The following is an 18533-nucleotide window of genomic DNA, read 5'->3' on the forward strand; positions in this document are numbered from 1 at the left end:
AGCGATCTAATCGAGCTGCTATGTATCGATCCCATGTTCTTCTGTTGGACCAAACATACTTCCCTACTTTTGGTACAACATCCACCATATCCCATCTAGGCATTAAGTCTTTCATTATTTCTCTGAATGGATCCCGAACTATTGTTCCTCATTTTTTTCTATAGGACTCAGAATAGTATTGAAATCCCCTTTTATCATGCTTTTCAAATGCAAATTTTTATTTTTGAGATCTTCTAATGAGTCATAAAATTTCATTTTTTCACTATACAAAATGAGAGCATATACATTTATAAAGGGAATTTTCTCTCTCGTTTCTTTAACCTCTAATAAGACCATGATCTAGAACTTCATCTTGATTTCCTCAAGGAGAGAAAAATGCTTATTTAGCCAAAATATACTCAAACCTCCTGAGGCCCCTCTTGATGCTTGAATTGTCCTCGAACTCTCTTTCCAAAATAATTTTAATGCCTTGACTACATCTAGTTCATCCATCTTCATTTATTGCAGAAATATAATACACGATAGTCTTTTTTTATTACATCTCTCATTGCTAGGGTTTTGAAAGGGTTCCCTAGTCCCCTGATGTTCCAAGATATTGTTTTCATTTATTAGGAGGGTTTAAATTGACCCCACCTTCATTTCCTTCAATATTTTTCACACCCTTCCCTTTGAAGATTTTTGTAATGATTGGTTGATTTCCCAACTTCTTATTAAGCTCTACTTCTTTTTCCCTTATTGTCTTTTTTTTGGCCGACCTTTTTTCTTGGACCTCTAAGTCTCTTGACTGCTTCCATCATCAACCCATGAAAGGGTTTGGGCCACATGACGAGTGACAAACTTTGCTATCTCCTCAGCCACATTGGTGGGGGGATTGCCTAGACTATCCAGACCCATAGCCACATGTGTGGGAGGAGATTATGCGCTTCATAATCTTTTGTATTATTTTCCTCGTTAATCTCACCTTCTGCAAAACCTTCATTATTCGACTCATTCTCCTTACCCCTGGTGGGAACTAGTTGATTAGGACCTTCCTCCTCATCATTTTGAATACAGAGAGCATTAAAAGGGTTGAGGAAGTGGAAGTTGTGTTATTGCCTTTCGCTCCCTAGGGTTTTTATAGCAGTCCTTACCCTTTAGATCCACCTTTTTTTTCTGCATTTGCCATTGCTCCTCTTGGGGAGCTGAGTTGTCCAAGTTTTTGTTCTGCAATGCTTTGGTGCAGTCCCTCACAAAATGGCCATATTCATGGCAATGGTGGCACTTAAATGGAATTTTTTCGTAGTCTAGGATTTGCCTCTGCTTCCATTCTACCAAGGTGAGATTAATCTCAGCAAGCAATCCTTTTTCTAGATCTACTTCAACACAAATTTTGGCACAAGCAAATTGGGAACCTTTGGGTTTAGATTTATCCAGGTATTTTCCCAACCCATTTCTAATGGCCCTAAAGCAATCATTTCTCCAACAATATATAGGGAGTCGAGCCAGATTGACCCAGACTAGGATAACCGTGGGAATATTCTCGTCTGGGTTGAAGTCAAGATGCCATTTGTTCATGTACATACCACGAGATTCGAATAAGTATGGGCCATTCCAGAAAATGGTGCCTTGATCTTCTTTTAGCTCAAACAAAAAAGCAAAAAAAACCATTACCAACAATGAACAATGCAATACTCCCCATCATCATAGATCTCCAGGCCTTTTATATCTAGATCTCCATAGATTTGGGGGAGGGCCACATTCCAGTAAACTTTTTTATCAAAACCTGCTTTGAGTAAGCCAAAGAGGTTTGACAAGCACCAACTAGCAGTGCCACATCTCTGACTTCATCATTCCTCATTACAAATTTAGAAAAAGCTTTAGACAAATGCAATTTCTTAGGAAGAAAACCCACCAATACCTAAAAAGTTGTTGCTTCATCAATGTGAGAAGAAGAAAATCCAAAAAGAAGCAACCTCTCTATAGAAACCATTAAAAAATACTACAATTTCTGCAAAGAGTTTAAAAATATCCATCAAACTCTGGAGCCACCGAAGACTGAAGACCTAGCCGCCGACAGCACTGCACCTCTGGCCGCAGGCTAGCCTCGGCCTTCCTCGCTGCAAGAAAGGAGCTTGCATCTGATACCCTGTACTGGCCTTCACGCTGAAACAGAGGTCATAGTAACTGGAATATTGTTAAAATCCGTCGGCTTGAATTGTAAAGCCTGGGCTGTTGGGAGCAAGCCAGCGCGGCCCCGCGGATGCCATGGAATCTAGCGGGGGCTCTGCCCCTCCTCTCAACCCACCTCTGGAGATATCTACATTCAAAACATTAATAGCTGCAAGCCATAAATGCCCTCCCACGGCAAGCCAGCAGAAGTTTGTCAAGAAACTTGGTTCGATTCCTACGGTTGCCCTTCCTGAAGAAGAAACATGCAAGGCAGCACTGAACCTCGTGGAAAGAGGATTAATAGGACAGTTTACGGGCCTCTGGCCTTCTCCAAAATTGGTCAAGAATTGGACCCAAAGAAACTGGTCTCCACTGATTAAAGACGGAGTCAAGAGCTATTTTGTGGGAAAAGGGTTCTTCGTATTTATCTTTGAGAACCCAGAAGACAGAAGTCTCATCTTCAGAAATGGCCCTTACTTCATGGGACCACAAGGCATGTATCTAAACAAATGGTCTCCTGACTTTGACCCCTCTCAGGATGTCCCCTCCGCTATCCCGGTGTGGGTGTGACGTCCCCATCTGCCCTTGCACTGTTGGAATCAAAAAACCTTCCAGATCATTAGTAATGCACTCAGAAAATACATAGACCAGGCAGCAAGGAAAGACAAGTACACATGCGCCCGAATCTGTGTAGAGGTAGACCTAGAAGAGGGATTGCCTGAAGCAATAAAGCTCTCTGTCGCTGGGTGGACTCACATCCAGGAACTGGATTATGAACAGCTCCCTTTCAAATGCAGACACTGCCACAAGCACGGCCATTTTGCGAAACATTGCAAGAAAAAAGCAGAAGACCAAACAGACAAAACAAATGAGGACCAATGGATGGAAGTTCGAAAGACTGCTCACCAAAAAAAAGGAAATGGAAAAGGGCATATTTCCGGAGTTCCAGGCAGCTCCAAGAGCAACCAAGAAATGGAGGCAATCCCGAAGGACACTGAAAAAGACCAGACCGACAATCAAGAAATGGATGCAACCCTGAACGACAATGAAAAAAATCAGATCGTCATAGCAGTAAGATACAAGAAAAAAAGGTAAATACAAAAGATCCACCATTAAACCAAGAAGGGGGAGAAGCTACACAGGCTGAGACTTTGCAAGGTAGCCCCTCTAATCCATCTTATACAGAAGTAACAAGGAAAAAACTAGTAGATAGTGCGGGTTCTTCAGAGGATGAAGCCTTTGAACGCCCCTCTAGAAGAGCAGGAAGGAAATCCCGCAAAGAAATAAGGGAAGAGGAAGCTGAGAGACTCAAAGTCTAAGGCAACCAGTCCACCATAGAAATGTCCATTGGAAGAAACACAAGACCAAGGCCTTCAAAGGGAGGCCCTAATCCCCCTCTCAAGTAAATCATGAAGCTCATCTCTTGGAACTGTAGAGGGCTGGGGAATGCCTCCAAAGCTAAAGCAGTCATGGACCTCCTGAAAATAGAACCTACAGACATTCTTATGCTCCAAGAGACGAAGACAGAAGCCCGAGCGCTTCTAGACATCAACAAGTCAAAGTGGAAGAAAAGTGCAGGCAAAGCAGTAAATTCAAGGGGCTCCTCCGGAGGGTTGTGTTGTGCCCTACAACAACCCCCCATTTCATATCATTCTTATTTTCAAAAAATTAACATATGGAATGGGTCCCTTTTAATAATTTTGGCATCAATGCTTGTATGTTCAAAATAGCCCGCATAATCAAATGAGTTGTCATATATTTAAGCCTTTTTGAGGACATCAATGTTTCAAATAATAAATAATCTTTTATTATTGCGATAAAGCGATCGCAAGATCGCATATCGCAATAACATAAGAGATGCATTTAAATGGCATATTGGTTTCCGCCGATGCGATATCGCTATCGGCGATCGGCAATGTTACATACACACCACTAACGCCACATAATTCATGTCCCGACGCGACACGACGTTGGCGATCGGCTATCGGTGATACCTCATGCGAAACCGCTTCACGATTTAAATCCCAACCCGACGTGATATCGCTATCGGTCGTCGGCAGAATTCCACATACTTCAGTAAGGTACCCGGTTCCTACCCCCGATGCGATGCGATATCGCAATCGGTAGCCCCAAACCATTGTGTATGCGCCTACCTTTGTTTCCATGCGCTAGCCCGATGCGATATCGCTTATCGGCTGTCGGCACCACCTTTTGGTAATAATTGTGCAGCACCTATTCCCCGAAGCGATGCGATATCGCTCATCGGTGATCGGCAGTTTTTAAAAGCCATCTCTCAAAGCTTTAATTTTATATTCATATCCGGTTGATAAAGTGCGAATCCCAAAATGTCGTTAATGCAAGGGATAAGGTAATGCGTGTGTATTAAAATGATTTTACCCCTTCGATTAATGAACACCTGCGTTTAACCGTCAGAATATCTGTTGCACGCTTAAGTGAGTCATTCACCCAGATAACGGTATAATCATCACATTTAATGGGTAGCAGACCTCAAATCACCATTAATTGCATCTGCAATATCCTCTCAGCAATTGGATCCGCAGCCACTTTTGGAAATTAATCTTGGCACGCTTCAAATGATATATCTATCCCTCTGTGTAGCGTCATTGTTATTATGTTGTTATGATTTCTCTTGCAATTGTGTAGGATTCGTCTTTTGAGAGAAGCTCAGCTATGATGGGAAAAAGATCCAAGAGGGCTACGGGCTCTACAGTTACACCTGTAGCAGGTCAAACTGCTGCAAATAGCAAGAAAGGCCTCGTTTCAGACACTACATGCACTGGTCTTAACAAGACTACATGGCAAGGCACATATAATTTGCTAGAAGCTGAGCAACCAAAAGTTTCAGGGATAGTGGCTACTGCTGACCCATTCAAAAGGTCTGATGCAACTCTAAAAGAGTTGGCTGATTCCTTTCTTCACAGAATAGCGGCCAGAGAACAAGTCCTTCCCTACACTGATGTAGTGCGATGGGCAATTGAGGAAATTCCAATCGTTGACAGAACGTTCCACACAAGAGATGGAAGGATTTTTGGGTCTTTCAAGTCAGAGCACCTGAGGGAAATGTATCATTTGCCCGAGCCAGAGAAAATCTACAACAAAGACTTCGTGGAGAAGTTTGCAGCTGAAAATGAAGTGCCATCCGAGCCCATTCGGGATTGGAGGCAGAACCCGGCCAAACACAAGCACGAAAGCTCGGGTAAGTACTCTGTCGATTCCTTGGCTTCTCCCTATTGCTATGTGGGAATTATGATGTGTATGCTATGGTGATTACATGATTCTGCCAATTTTGATATAGAGATGGTTCCCCTAATGGAAGCAGCTGTTAATGATTTTATCATGGATTGGGCCACCATTCTTTCTGATAAATTGACTATAGCTGTTCGGGATTTTAGAGCTAAATCTGTGGTCACGGAAAGGAAAATCCCTCCATTTTATTATAGTGCCTACATTATGGACACATTGTGCTTTAACTCTGAGTTTCCCATTCTCGGTTGGAGATGGACCAGCCAAGACCCTTTGCCCATTCATTTGTATCATCGGAAATTGTGGAAGTCCTCTTACAAGGACCATTTGTATCAAATTTGCAATGGTTTTATGCTTCCCGTTCATTATTCCATTTTTGATCGGCCTATTCCTAAAATCTCCTATCTCGCTTCCTTCGACTTACCAGCTGTAGCAGGTTGGTTTGGAGAAGAGCATTTTACCTATATTAGGGTTTACGGAAGCCAAGCCAAACCGCATGTTCTCCCTCTATATGTTCCAGACAAACTGTTAGCCCGAGAAATCTCCTACCAGATTATGGCCGAAAGTGTCACTCAAACTCTCAAGAAAGAGAAAAAGAGGGGCTGGCCCCCTTTTCCCTTGAGGATGGGTGTTTTTACTCTGCATAATATTCAGCATGCAGAAAAGGAGGCAACAAAGATGCAAGCTTTATCCCTGCCCACTATGCCGGCCAGACTCTATGATCCACATAAAACTGCCTACAATGCCTTAGAACAGGCCAAATTGACCAAGATTGATCATCAAGAAGATGAGTTTGATGACCTGTTCGTAGCTGGTGACTCAATAGGCCAAACCAAGCAGCTTGCCAAGATGAGATACAATGATGAAAATTTAATCGAATTCAATAAACTTAGGGAGCAGAGGTTGCAAACTCTGCCCCTAGATTTATTGTCATTAACTACAGCATCCTCCTCAAGCGAGCCAGGTCAAAAACAGACGAGCCAAACTCCTGTTATAAATAAAGAACAAAAGAAACAACAGGAGGAAAGGCAAGAGAAGCAGAAGGAACAAGAACAGAGAAAGCAGAAGCAGATGGAGGAACATCGGAAGAAAGAGGAAGAAGAGAAACAAAGGAAAGAACTGGCAGATAGGCAGAAAAAGGAATTAGCAGATAAGCAAAGAAGAGAGCAAGAAGAGAAACAGAGAAAGGAGTCAGAAGAACAGCGACAGAAAGAGTTGGAGGAGCAAAAGAGGTTGGAACAAGAAAAGGAGAAGAGTAAATCCCAGACCTCCATAGATCCTGAATTGCTGAAACAATGGAATCAATTCGATTCCATTATCAGTGGAAAGGAAGGCTCCAAAGACACTCCGGACACCACTTCTTCTCAGGTTCCAAGCGGAACCAGCGGCCCACCCATTTCAAAGGAGCTCGAAGTAATCACCAAAGACCCTTCCAATCAGATTGTGATCCAGGTGGAAGATATTCCTCCCCTGGACGTTTTCTACAGCCCGAGGCACAAAGCAGTTGTTAAGCGCTCAAGGAAGAGACGAAGGCTTGATCAACCTTCCATCTTTCCTGAGCAGACAGTTACGGGGAATGTAGTCTGGAAGGAAGAATTGGACCCCTCCGATGATCTAACCAAGCTATCGCAGTATGCGGGAGCTTATTCTGCAGCTACTATTGATAAAGCATCGGAGGTAAGTCTTTTGTTAAAGACTAAGGACCAGGAAATTTGTGCATTGCAAGCAGAGGTAGCTGAAGCACAAAACAAGGCAGCACAGGTAAAAGAGCAGTTGCTAGCACAACAGCAAGCAAACAGTGTCTTAACCCAGCAACTACAGACTGAAAAACAGAGGATTGATCAGAGCGCAATCCAGAAGCAGGAGGAGCTAACAGAGGCATTGGCACAATTGAGAGCGGCAAACGAGCTAATGACAAAGTCAAAAGATGAGCAAATTGCTCGACTATTAGCACAGCTTGAAGATATCAAGGGCACTAAGAAAATCGAAGATTTCAGAGCAGAGGCAGCTCGAATAAACAATGCATTAATCTCTCAGGTTAGACTCTTGTGCCAACAACTAACTGAGGCTGAGCCATTATGTGAAGCATCTGCAGCAGTATGTCAGCAAATTGACAAAGTCAGAAATGAGCTAGATCAGGCCGAAGAAACCATAACCTCATATCTTGAGTGGCAAGATACTGATGAGGGAAAAGAAGCAAACTTGCCTAGGATCTATGAGCCATTCAAAGACATACTCTTCACGGAATGGAATACTCAGATGATGAAAGCGGAAAGAGCAGCTTCAAGATCTAAAATGATTTCCAACAATATGATTGATTTGGTCAACAACACACTCTATTGGACCAACATAATCTCTCAGTGTACACCTGGAAGCATAACCACGGCAAACATGATTGAACAAACAAGTTATCATGGTCTGGAGGAAAAGAGGAAGTTAATCGCTGGAGTAAAAACTTTAACCTCCGACGCATATTGGCTCTTTTTAATCAAACCGCACACTCAAAGGTCGGCTCTTAAGTGTTTAACAGATGCTCTCAAGTGCCTGATCCCCGACTTTCAGGATGCCACATATGATGCCCAGCTCACGTCGCGCCTCAACACTCCACCGGAAGTACAGCCCATGCTTGTGATATGTCAGTTGAGGTTTAAAGGCAAAGATCCCACCGAATGAAGCATTGTTGCCCACTGCCAGATTGCCAAGAAAAATGGAGAAATATTTATTGATGCCAATTTCATAGTTTTTCAGTTTTTCTTAGATATTTAGATTAGAATAGTATTTATAGACCCTTTCATTGTTTTGGAAAGGGTCGTAAAATTTTGTAATAGACTTAAAGGCTGAAGTTTGCACTACTGTGCTTCAGCCTATATTCTTTTGTGAAACTCGACCAATAGTCCTTAATTTGACGAGAAGGTTGTTTTATGCATTTGTGCACTATTGTCTCTTGTTTGGAATACTTTCTGGTTTGAAGGAAGGACTGCGACATAGCGATTTATATAATGGATTGTTGAGCAGCTTACATGGTACTTTTATCTGCATCTGTCTTCTTTCCTTTTATATGAATTGTTGTGTTATTATCTTTTGCTATTGTTGAATACATGTATGCGCTGTAACAGCAAATTTTCATTTCAGTCCACTATTGGATGTTTTGTGATATGCCTTTCTTTTAATCATGCATGTAGCAATGATATGAATGTCAATGTGTAGTAATTCGCTATTATCGCTCTGCATAACTAATTATGCAGAGCAATTTTAAATGGTTTAAACGTCTATGCTTTAGTGCTAGAGTCATCTATATGCCTGCTTTAAAGCACGGATTATCAAACGCTACGCTTTGAAAGATTGATAAGTCCCGGGATTAGATTATTAGATTATATATTTTGCTGATAGTTTTAGTTATTCGCTTATCACTATCCTACCGCATAAGCTACTCATCCATCCCACTTTTATCTATTATTCGGAAACTGGTCCCATTATCCCCAGTCGGAGCCACTATTCCAAATGGAAAAGGAGCTGCTTTCAAGGTTCCGGACCGGGTGGTTTCCCCTTTGTTGTGGCAGCGATTTTCGAGGCCTCAACAAAATTGGCGCTAGAAGGAGGGCCTCAGCTGTGAATGGAACATAAGTCCAAACCTATAAGCCATTCCAAGAGCAATTTCCCCTCCGAATCCCCTCGACCTTCCCATTTGTATACTGGATCTCCGGTACCCGAACAGGAAGAAGAGGAATCAACGACCACTGCTCAAACCCATCATACCACAGAACAATTAAGTCTTGAATCACCTGAAGTTCAGTCTCTAATCCATAAACTTCAGAGCTTCTCGATCTCACCACAGAAATCTGAGGTATCAGAAAGCAGTGCGACTTCGCAGTTCAACCTCACTCACCCTCTCACCAGACTTCAGAGTGAAAAACTCGGTATTGAACCAACTGAGTTTCCTTTACCGAAAAGGAAAAGGGCAAAGAAAATTACTGAAGGATCTGATAGTGAAGGGCTTTCTTCCACCTCCTCCATTTCATTTTCTCCACTGCAAGGTCAACCATCCACTCCCCCATTACAAATTGTCGTTCACCAGGGAACAGAAGCCTCAATATCCCAATCTATTCACTCCTCATCTTCAATCCCTTCCAACACATCCGGAATCCCAGCAGTAGTCTCAACCACTATTGCCATTATAATGGCAGATCCATGGACTAGGCCAGGAGCAGTCAACATGCCTGGACCATTGCATGATCTACCCAATGATCCCGAAAAATGGATACCTAAATTCAATCCAGATGATGGGATCCAGGCTGAAGAACACATCAACAACTTCATGTTAGCAGTTAACCTAAAAGGAGTGACAGAGCAAGATGTCGTTGTAAGACTTTTCCCTTACACTTTACAAGGATCAGCAGGATCCTGGTATTTTTCCTTACCCTCTGGTTCGATTACCAGTTGGAATACATGCCAAGAGCAGTTTCTCACCAAATATGGAGATGATAGGTCCCTAGCAACTTTAATAAATGACCTCTCCAATTTGAGAATAGAGCACAGGGAACCAATAAAGGAGTTTAATGCCAGATTTAATAAACTACTGAATAAAATCCCTACCGCTTCTAAACCAAGTGAGAAAATCCGAAGCGAATGGTACATCACTGCCCTACCTGCCAACATAGCCATTTTTGTAGACAGGGCTGGCAAACCTACCTTAGCTGAAAATATGAGAGAGGCACTTGCCGTTGAAAAGCGCATCAATGCTCTTGAAAAGAAAGCCGCTCTAGAAGATAGAAAAGCTAAAAAAGTCTCGTTTAAAGAAGATTCCAAGAAGAAAACCCCAAAGGACCCATATGACATGGAAGGTTTACAAAAGGTCCTTAAAAAATTGTCTAATGAAATGGTTGAGATTAAAAAGCAGGTGGCCGAAACTTCAAGAAAAAGACCATTTAGGAATTTTAAGAAAACCGAATCAAAGCCACCTAATGTTATATCTAACGCTGATTCAGACCAAGAAGAAGAGGAAGAGGAAACATCTTCACAGACCGATGATGAAGAAGAAGTAGCTGAATGTCACGGAATGTGGGATTTTATACTCCCAAACCCTGAAATGGAGAATGAAGAAGAAGCCTTTCCGGTTACTACAAGAAGTAAAAGCACTCTTGAACCCGCCCAGGCAACTTCAAAGAAGAGGAGCGCAGGCGCTACTACAGCAAAAGAAAGAGTTCCCCCAAAGAAGTCACCTGTGGTAGTTCCTCAAAACCAGCCTTCAACTTCTAGTTCTCCTTCAACATCCAAGACTCTAGTGGTATCCGATTCAATGGAATATAACATTGTTGATGACATGAAGAAAACCAAGGCAAATATAACCATGTTTGAACTTAGTAAACTGAAACATCAGCAAAAGCTACTTCTCAAAGAATTAAATGCTGTTCCCTCTATTCCCCTTCCCAGTGCAAGAGCTGCCAACGATTCAGGCCAGCCTCCCGCAGGTATGGTTGAAATTACCGATTCAGTCTTAATCGGAGATAAATCAAATTCTCACACTCCACCCTTCCTGCTCACTTATGAGATTTATAATAGAAACCTACACAACTGTTTAATAGATTCAGGGGCCTCATCTAATATAATGCCAGCTTCAGTTTGCTCTAAGCTGAACATTGAACCCCAGAAGTCTGCCATTCATATTGTACAGTTGGACAGAACTAAAGTGCAGGTTGTGGGAGAAATTAATTCTGTAACCATCAGGTTGTCAGCCGACCCCAGAATTGTTCAAAGGATTGACATCTTAATCGCTGACATACCTGAATTTTATGGTTTGATTTTAAGCAGAGATTGGTCCGAAAAACTACATGGGTATATTTCCACAGATTGGTCACATATGTGGCTTCCCTACAAGGGAAAGCCAAATCAAATAAGGATCGATCGGGAGAAGCATATGACCCACACAGTTACTGAATTTGAGCAAGAAAACCAACCTGTGGCATTCAACAACAATATTTTGGGGAACTATTCGTCCGAATCATTCTTTGGCAACTTTGTTGCCCAACCATCTCCTTTTTCAGTCAATCATTTTGCATCTCAAATTGAAAATTTTTCACAAACAGATAAATCCAGATGTTTTAATGATGCTGAGGAAAATGTAAATATTTTAGTTAATACTTCTTTATTTTGGTCTTTATATTTTGATGGCTCTAAGTCCAGCGAAGGCTCAGGAGCAGGTTGCATTTTGGTTAGTCCGCAAGGAGAAAAGACAATGCTGTCTTGTAGGCTAGAATTTGAGTGTACTAATAACACAGCCGAATATGAAGCTCTGGTCCAGGGTTTATATAAAGCAATCGGCCTTGAAGTGCGATATCTAAAAGTGTTCGGTGATTCGGAAATCATCGTAAAACAAGTCAGAAATGCAATTCATTGCCTTTCGACTCACCTTAAGCATTATCAATCGCTAGTACAGGATCTTACCTCACACTTTTCAGCCTTCAACATTTCTTCCATTCCAAGGTCACAAAATTCAGCAGCCGACCTACTAGCCAATGTAGCTTCTAAGCTTCTACCTTCCGAAGACTACAGCCTTGATAGATTTTCTGTAGAATTACTTTTTAGGCCTTCAATTCCTGACAATGTCACTAATTGGAGAGTATTTAACCATGACGAAGATATCTTGCAGTTTCTAACTTCGGAAAAATCCTATGACAATCAAGTCATTGAGGAAGATGATCACGATCTACAAATGAAACAAGTGCCTCAAGAAAATTCAATTCCCAAACCTGTGGTGAAGCTTGAAGACCTTTATGATATCAAAGACAGGTTTAAACCTGTGATTAATGCAAAGCTTCAAAGTTCCACTCTTAGGTTTGAATTAATAAATTTAGGCACTGATGATGCTCCTCAAAACATCAACTTAGGAATAGGACTTTCCCAAGAAGAAAAGGAAGCATTTATTAAACTATTGAGAAAAAACAAACAGGTCTTTGCTTGGAGATATGATGACTTAAAGACATATGATACATCTATTATCCAGCATACCATCCCTATGCTTCCTGATCAGAAACCAATTCAGCAGAAATTAAGGAAAATACATCCAAATTTGGAGACCCAGATAAAATCGGAGCTTAATAAGCTTTTGAAAGCCAAAATTATCTTTTCGGTCCGACATTCAAATTGGGTCTCTAATATGGTGCCAGTTAGGAAGAAGAATGGCGACATTCGAATCTGTATTGATTTCAGGAACCTCAATAAAGCAAGCTTGAAAGATAATTTCTCGTTACCTACTATGGAGCAAATTCTCCAATCAGTAGCTGGTTCTGAATTGATGTCCTTTCTTGATGGATTCTCCGGATACAACCAAGTTTTGGTTCATCCTGATGACCAACTTAAAACTACATTCAGAACAAAATGGGGAACGTATGCATATCAGAAAATGCCTTTTGGACTCATAAATGCAGGAGCGACATTCCAGAGAGCCATGGATATAGCCTTCAAAGGGTTAATTAATCGATCGGTAGTCGTCTACTTAGATGATATTACTGTTTATTCTAAAAAGAGATATAATCATTTGCATGACTTAAATCAAATCTTTCAGCGATGAAAAAGATATGGTATTTCTCTAAACCCAAAGAAGTCTTTCTTCGCTCTTGACCAAGGAAAACTCTTAGGCTTTATAGTATCCAAAGATGGCATTTACATTGATCCTGATCGGATTAAGGAAATTTCTGAAATCCCTTTCCCACACAATAAAAAATCGATGCAGTCATTCTTAGGTCAGATTAATTTTGTTAAACGATTTGTTCCAGATTTCTCTCAAATTGTATTACCTCTTCAGTCAATGATCAAGAAGAATTCAGTCTTCAAATGGGGACCAAAAGAAAAGCAAGCTTTTGATGTTATCAAGCAATCAATAATCAATGCCCCAGCCTTGAATACTCCCAATTTTTCTAATCATTTTACATTGTACACCATTGCGTCCGATGTGTCCTATGCTGCAGTTCTCACGCAGCCAAATGCTCACAACTTGGAAGCACCCATTTCATTTTTTAGCTCGAATCTTCAGGGTGCCGAACTAAATTATTCTGATGTGGAGAAACAAGCCTTTGCTGTGTTCAAAGCAGTTAAACATTACAGGCCCTTTCTTTTGAAAACTCACACGAAAGTAATAGTCCCTTTCCCAGCGGTAAGGCAACTATTAATTCAAAAAGAATTGGGTGAAAGAAGAGCTAATTAGGTCACGGCACTTCAAGAATATGACCTAGAAATAAAGCCACCAAAGATTGTTAGAGGTCAAGGTTTTTGCAGGATATTAGCAGGAGCATCAAACATTCCTGAATCAAGCGACATCGATCAGACTCAATCAATCAATCAGATAAGTGTCAACGATTCCGAGTCTCAATATGCAGATTTAATATTCTATTTGAAAAATGGTCATGCTCCTCCAAATTTATCTTACAAAAATAAAAGGGCCATTAGGTTAAAAGCGAAGAATTTCACTCTCATTGATGATGTGCTCTTTAAACAGAACTATGATTCTATCCTGTTAAGATGTCTTGAGAAACCTGAAGCTCAAAAGGTTTTACAGGAACTACATGATGGGCCAGCGGGAGGACATTTTGGAGCAGACACAACAGCCCACAAAGTCATCCATGCTGGATATTATTGGCCTACTCTGTTTAGAGATGCTCATGAATACGTAAGAAAGTGCTTTAATTGCCAAACTGCTAGTGGAAGACAACGGAAATCAGCTTTCCCCCTGCAACCTGTCAACATTGAACAGCCATTTGAACAATGGGGATTAGATATCATTGGAGAGATTACTCCACCATCTTCCAAACAACACAGGTATATCCTCACCGCTACCGATTATTTTACCAAATGGGTAGAGGCTATTCCTTTGAAGGCAGCAAATTCAGAGGCAATCATCGAGTTCATAGACCAATTCATCATTACCAGGTTTGGTGTCCCAAACGCTCTTGTTTTTGATAATGCCTCCTATTTCTCAGGAAATGCTATATATGATTTTGTTATTAAGAGGGGGTTTAAACTGAAATATTCTGCTAATTATTATCCCCAGGGAAATGGTTTAGCAGAATCAACTAATAAAAATCTCATCAAAATCATTAAGCGAACTGTTGAACAGAATCATAGAAACTGGCACAAATCTCTAGTGTTTGCATTATGGGCTGATAGGGTTACACAAAAAGCTTCTATAGGTTCCTCCCCATTTAATCTAGTATATGGAAAAGAAGCAGTATTGCCGACCAATCTTGTTCTACCCTCTTTAGCCCTAATACAGTACATCGAAGAGACTCCTTCTTCCTCTATCCAACTTAGACATGACCAAATTCTCAAATTAGAAGAAGAAAGGGAGAAAGCCAGAATCACCCATGCCAAACATCAACAGATGATCAAAGCATCCTTTGACTTAACCTCATCCGATTCCAAACACTTCCAAGTTGGTGACTTAGTTCTCAAATGGGACAAGGCCCACGAAGATAAAGGTAAGCATACCAAATTTCAGAAAATGTGGCTTGGACCATTTCAGATCTATGAAAAGATAGGCCATTCGACCTTTTTATTGCAAGACCTATCAGGGGTGAGAGATTCTCTCCCTGTTAATGGCCTAGTCTTGAAGAAATTCTTTAATTGAGAAGGTGATCCCTTCTCCTCTTTGTAGATTTGCGTAGTTTGTAGGATCAATAGGAAATAAAACTGTAGAGTATCTCCATTGACCTGTAGCTTGGTTTGAAAAAGCTGTCTCACAAAATAATACAAATTTTTGCTTTTAGATACTAGAATCCTCAACCAAAAGGAATAATTTCTAAAGAACTAGATATCTGTTTGTTCTGAAATCACCACCTAACGTTTTGAGGACTCTTCTCGAAAGGTAAAAGGTCTGTAAATCATTCTCAGTTTTCAAAAATGGTCTCCAAAGGTTATTCATTTTAAGATTAAAAACTAACCCATTTTCAGCATCTTCAACTCTGCAACCTGTCATCCATTTACTCTTAAGGAGAAAATTGTTCACCCCATTCACTAAAGGTTATAGTTACTCAGAGTGTAATTCTAAAATATAGAAGATTAAAGATAAGAGGTCTTATTACAAGCCTGCTTACCATGTTCATAGGAAAATAGTTTGACTGACATTACCAATACTGCCTATCATAACAGGGTAATGGCTTGAAATTTCAAGACAAGAGGTCTCATCACGAGCCGGCTTGTTCAGTTAAATTATTACCAGTGAATGGCATTGTCAACAGCTGGCCACCAAACCAGGACAATGGCTTTTTATCTTATCAATGACAAAGAATGAAAAAACAGATAAGAAATAAAATATGGAAACATATTTTAGTTGCATTCTGTTAACTACAAGCTTATGTGAATGGAAAAGTGAATAATATTATGGTTAAAAGGTATCCCTGTCGAGACTATAAGCGTTTGCTGGCAACAGAGGCTCTACCTATGACAGAGGGGTTAATTATAACAGCTGATTTGGGAAAGTTTTTGTTTTATCATTATAAACCAATAAAGGCCTATTTTAAGACTTAGAATGTATTTATTTTTCTTGAAACCAAAAGAAAAGGAGTTAACTAAATTCACTTGGTTCAGAACGCGCGAATATCCAGTCAAAATAGAAGTTTTCCCTTCTGATTGAGTTTCTAGTTTTGAAAAGCTTAAATGTTTGCATTACTTTCAGAGATAACTGGTTCTTCCAGCGAATCGCCAATTGTTGTGCCCTACAACAACCCCCCATTTCATATCATTCTTATTTTCAAAAAATTAACATATGGAATGGGTCCCTTTTAATAATTTTGGCATCAATGCTTGTATGTTCAAAATAGCCCGCATAATCAAATGAGTTGTCATATATTTAAGCCTTTTTGAGGACATCAATGTTTCAAATAATAAATAATCTTTTATTATTGCGATAAAGCGATCGCAAGATCACATATCACAATAACATAAGAGATGCATTTAAATGGCATATTGGTTTCCGCCGATGCGATATCTCTATCGGCGATCGGCAATGTTACATACACACCACTAACGCCACATAACTCATGTCCCGACGCGACACGACGTTGGCGATCGGCTATCGGTGATACCTCATGCGAAACCGCTTCACGATTTAAATCCCAACCCGACGCGATATCGCTATCGGCCGTCGGCAGAATTCCACATACTTCAGTAAGGTACCCGGTTCCTACCCCCGATGCGATGCGATATCGCAATCGGTAGCCCCAAACCATTGTGTATGCGCCTACCTTTGTTTCCATGCGCTAGCCCGATGCGATATCGCTTATCGGCTGTCGGCACCACCTTTTGGTAATAATTGTGCAGCACCTATTCCTCGAAGCGATGTGATATCGCTCATCGGTGATCGGCAGTTTTTAAAAGCCATCTCTCAAAGCTTTAATTTTATATTCATATCCAGTTGATAAAGTGCGAATCCCAAAATGCCGTTAATGCAAGGGATAAGGTAATGCGTGTGTATTTAAATGATTTTACCCCTTCGATTAATGAACACCTGCGTTTAACCGTCAGAATATCTGTTGCACGCTTAAGTGAGTCATTCACCCAGATAACGGTATAATCATCACATTTAATGGGTAGCAGACCTCAAATCACCATTAATTGCATCTGCAATATCCTCTCAGCAATTGGATCCGCAGCCACTTTTGGAAATTAATCTTGGCACGCTTCAAATGATATATCTATCCCTCTGTGTAGCGTCATTGTTATTATGTTGTTACGATTTCTCTTGCAATTGTGTAGAATTCGTCTTTTGAGAGAAGCTCAGCTATGATGGGAAAAAGATCCAAGAGGGCTACGGGCTCTACAGTTACACCTGTAGCACGTCAAAATGCTGCAAATAGCAAGAAAGGCCTCGTTTCAGACACTACATGCACTGGTCTTAACAAGACTACATGGCAAGGCACATATAATTTGCTAGAAGCTGAGCAACCAAAAGTTTCAGGGATAGTGGCTACTGCTGACCCATTCAAAAGGTCTGATGCAACTCTAAAAGAGTTGGCTGATTCCTTTTTTCACAGAATAGCGGCCAGAGAACAAGTCCTTCCCTACACTGATGTAGTGCGATGGGCAATTGAGGAAATTCCAATCGTTGACAAAACGTTCCACACAAGAGATGGAAGGATTTTCGGGTCTTTCAAGTCAGAGCACCTGAGGGAAATGTATCATTTGCCCGAGCCAGAGAAAATCTACAACAAAGACTTTGTGGAGAAGTTTGCAGCTGAAAATGAAGTGCCATCCGAGCCCATTCGGGATTGGAGGCAGAACCCGGCCAAACACAAGCACGAAAGCTCGGGTAAGTACTCTGTCGATTCCTTGGCTTCTCCCTATTGCTATGCGGGAATTATGATGTGTAGGCTATGGGGATTACATGATTCTGCCAATTTTGATATAGAGATGGTTCCCCTAATGGAAGCAGCTGTTAATGGTTTTATCATGGATTGGGCCACCATTCTTTCTGATAAATTGACTATAGCTGTTCGGGATTTTAGAGCTAAATCTGTGGTCACCGAAAGGAAAATCCCTCCATTTTATTATAGTGCCTACATTATGGACACATTGTGCTTTAACTCTGAGTTTCCCATTCTCGGTTGGAGATGGACCAGCCAAGACCCTTTGCCCATTCATTTGTATCATCGGAAATTGTGGAAGTCCTCTTACAAGGACCATTTGTATCAAATTTGCAATGGTTTTATGCTTCCCGTTCATTATTCCATTTTTGATCGGCCTATTCCTAAAATCTCCTATCTCGCTTCCTTCGACTTACCAGCTGTAGCAGGTTGGTTTGGAGAAGAGCATTTTACCTATATTAGGGTTTATGGAAGCCAAGCCAAACCGCATGTTCTCCCTCTATATGTTCCAGACAAACTGTTAGCCCGAGAAATCTCCTACCAGATCATGGCCGAAAGTGTCACTCAAACTCTCAAGAAAGAGAAAAAGAGGGGCTGGCCCCATTTTCCCTTGAGGATGGGTGTTTTTACTCTGCATAATATTCAGCATGCAGAAAAGGAGGCAACAAAGATGCAAGCTTTATCCCTGCCCACTATGCCGGCCAGACTCTATGATCCACATAAAACTGCCTACAATGCCTTAGAACAGGCCAAATTGACCAAGATTGA

Source organism: Pinus tabuliformis, chromosome 6 (genome assembly GCF_031772625.1).
Source record: "Pinus tabuliformis cultivar Carrire ecotype Pingquan chromosome 6, CPIR1, whole genome shotgun sequence".
In the NCBI taxonomy this organism is placed as follows: domain Eukaryota; kingdom Viridiplantae; phylum Streptophyta; class Pinopsida; order Pinales; family Pinaceae; genus Pinus; species Pinus tabuliformis.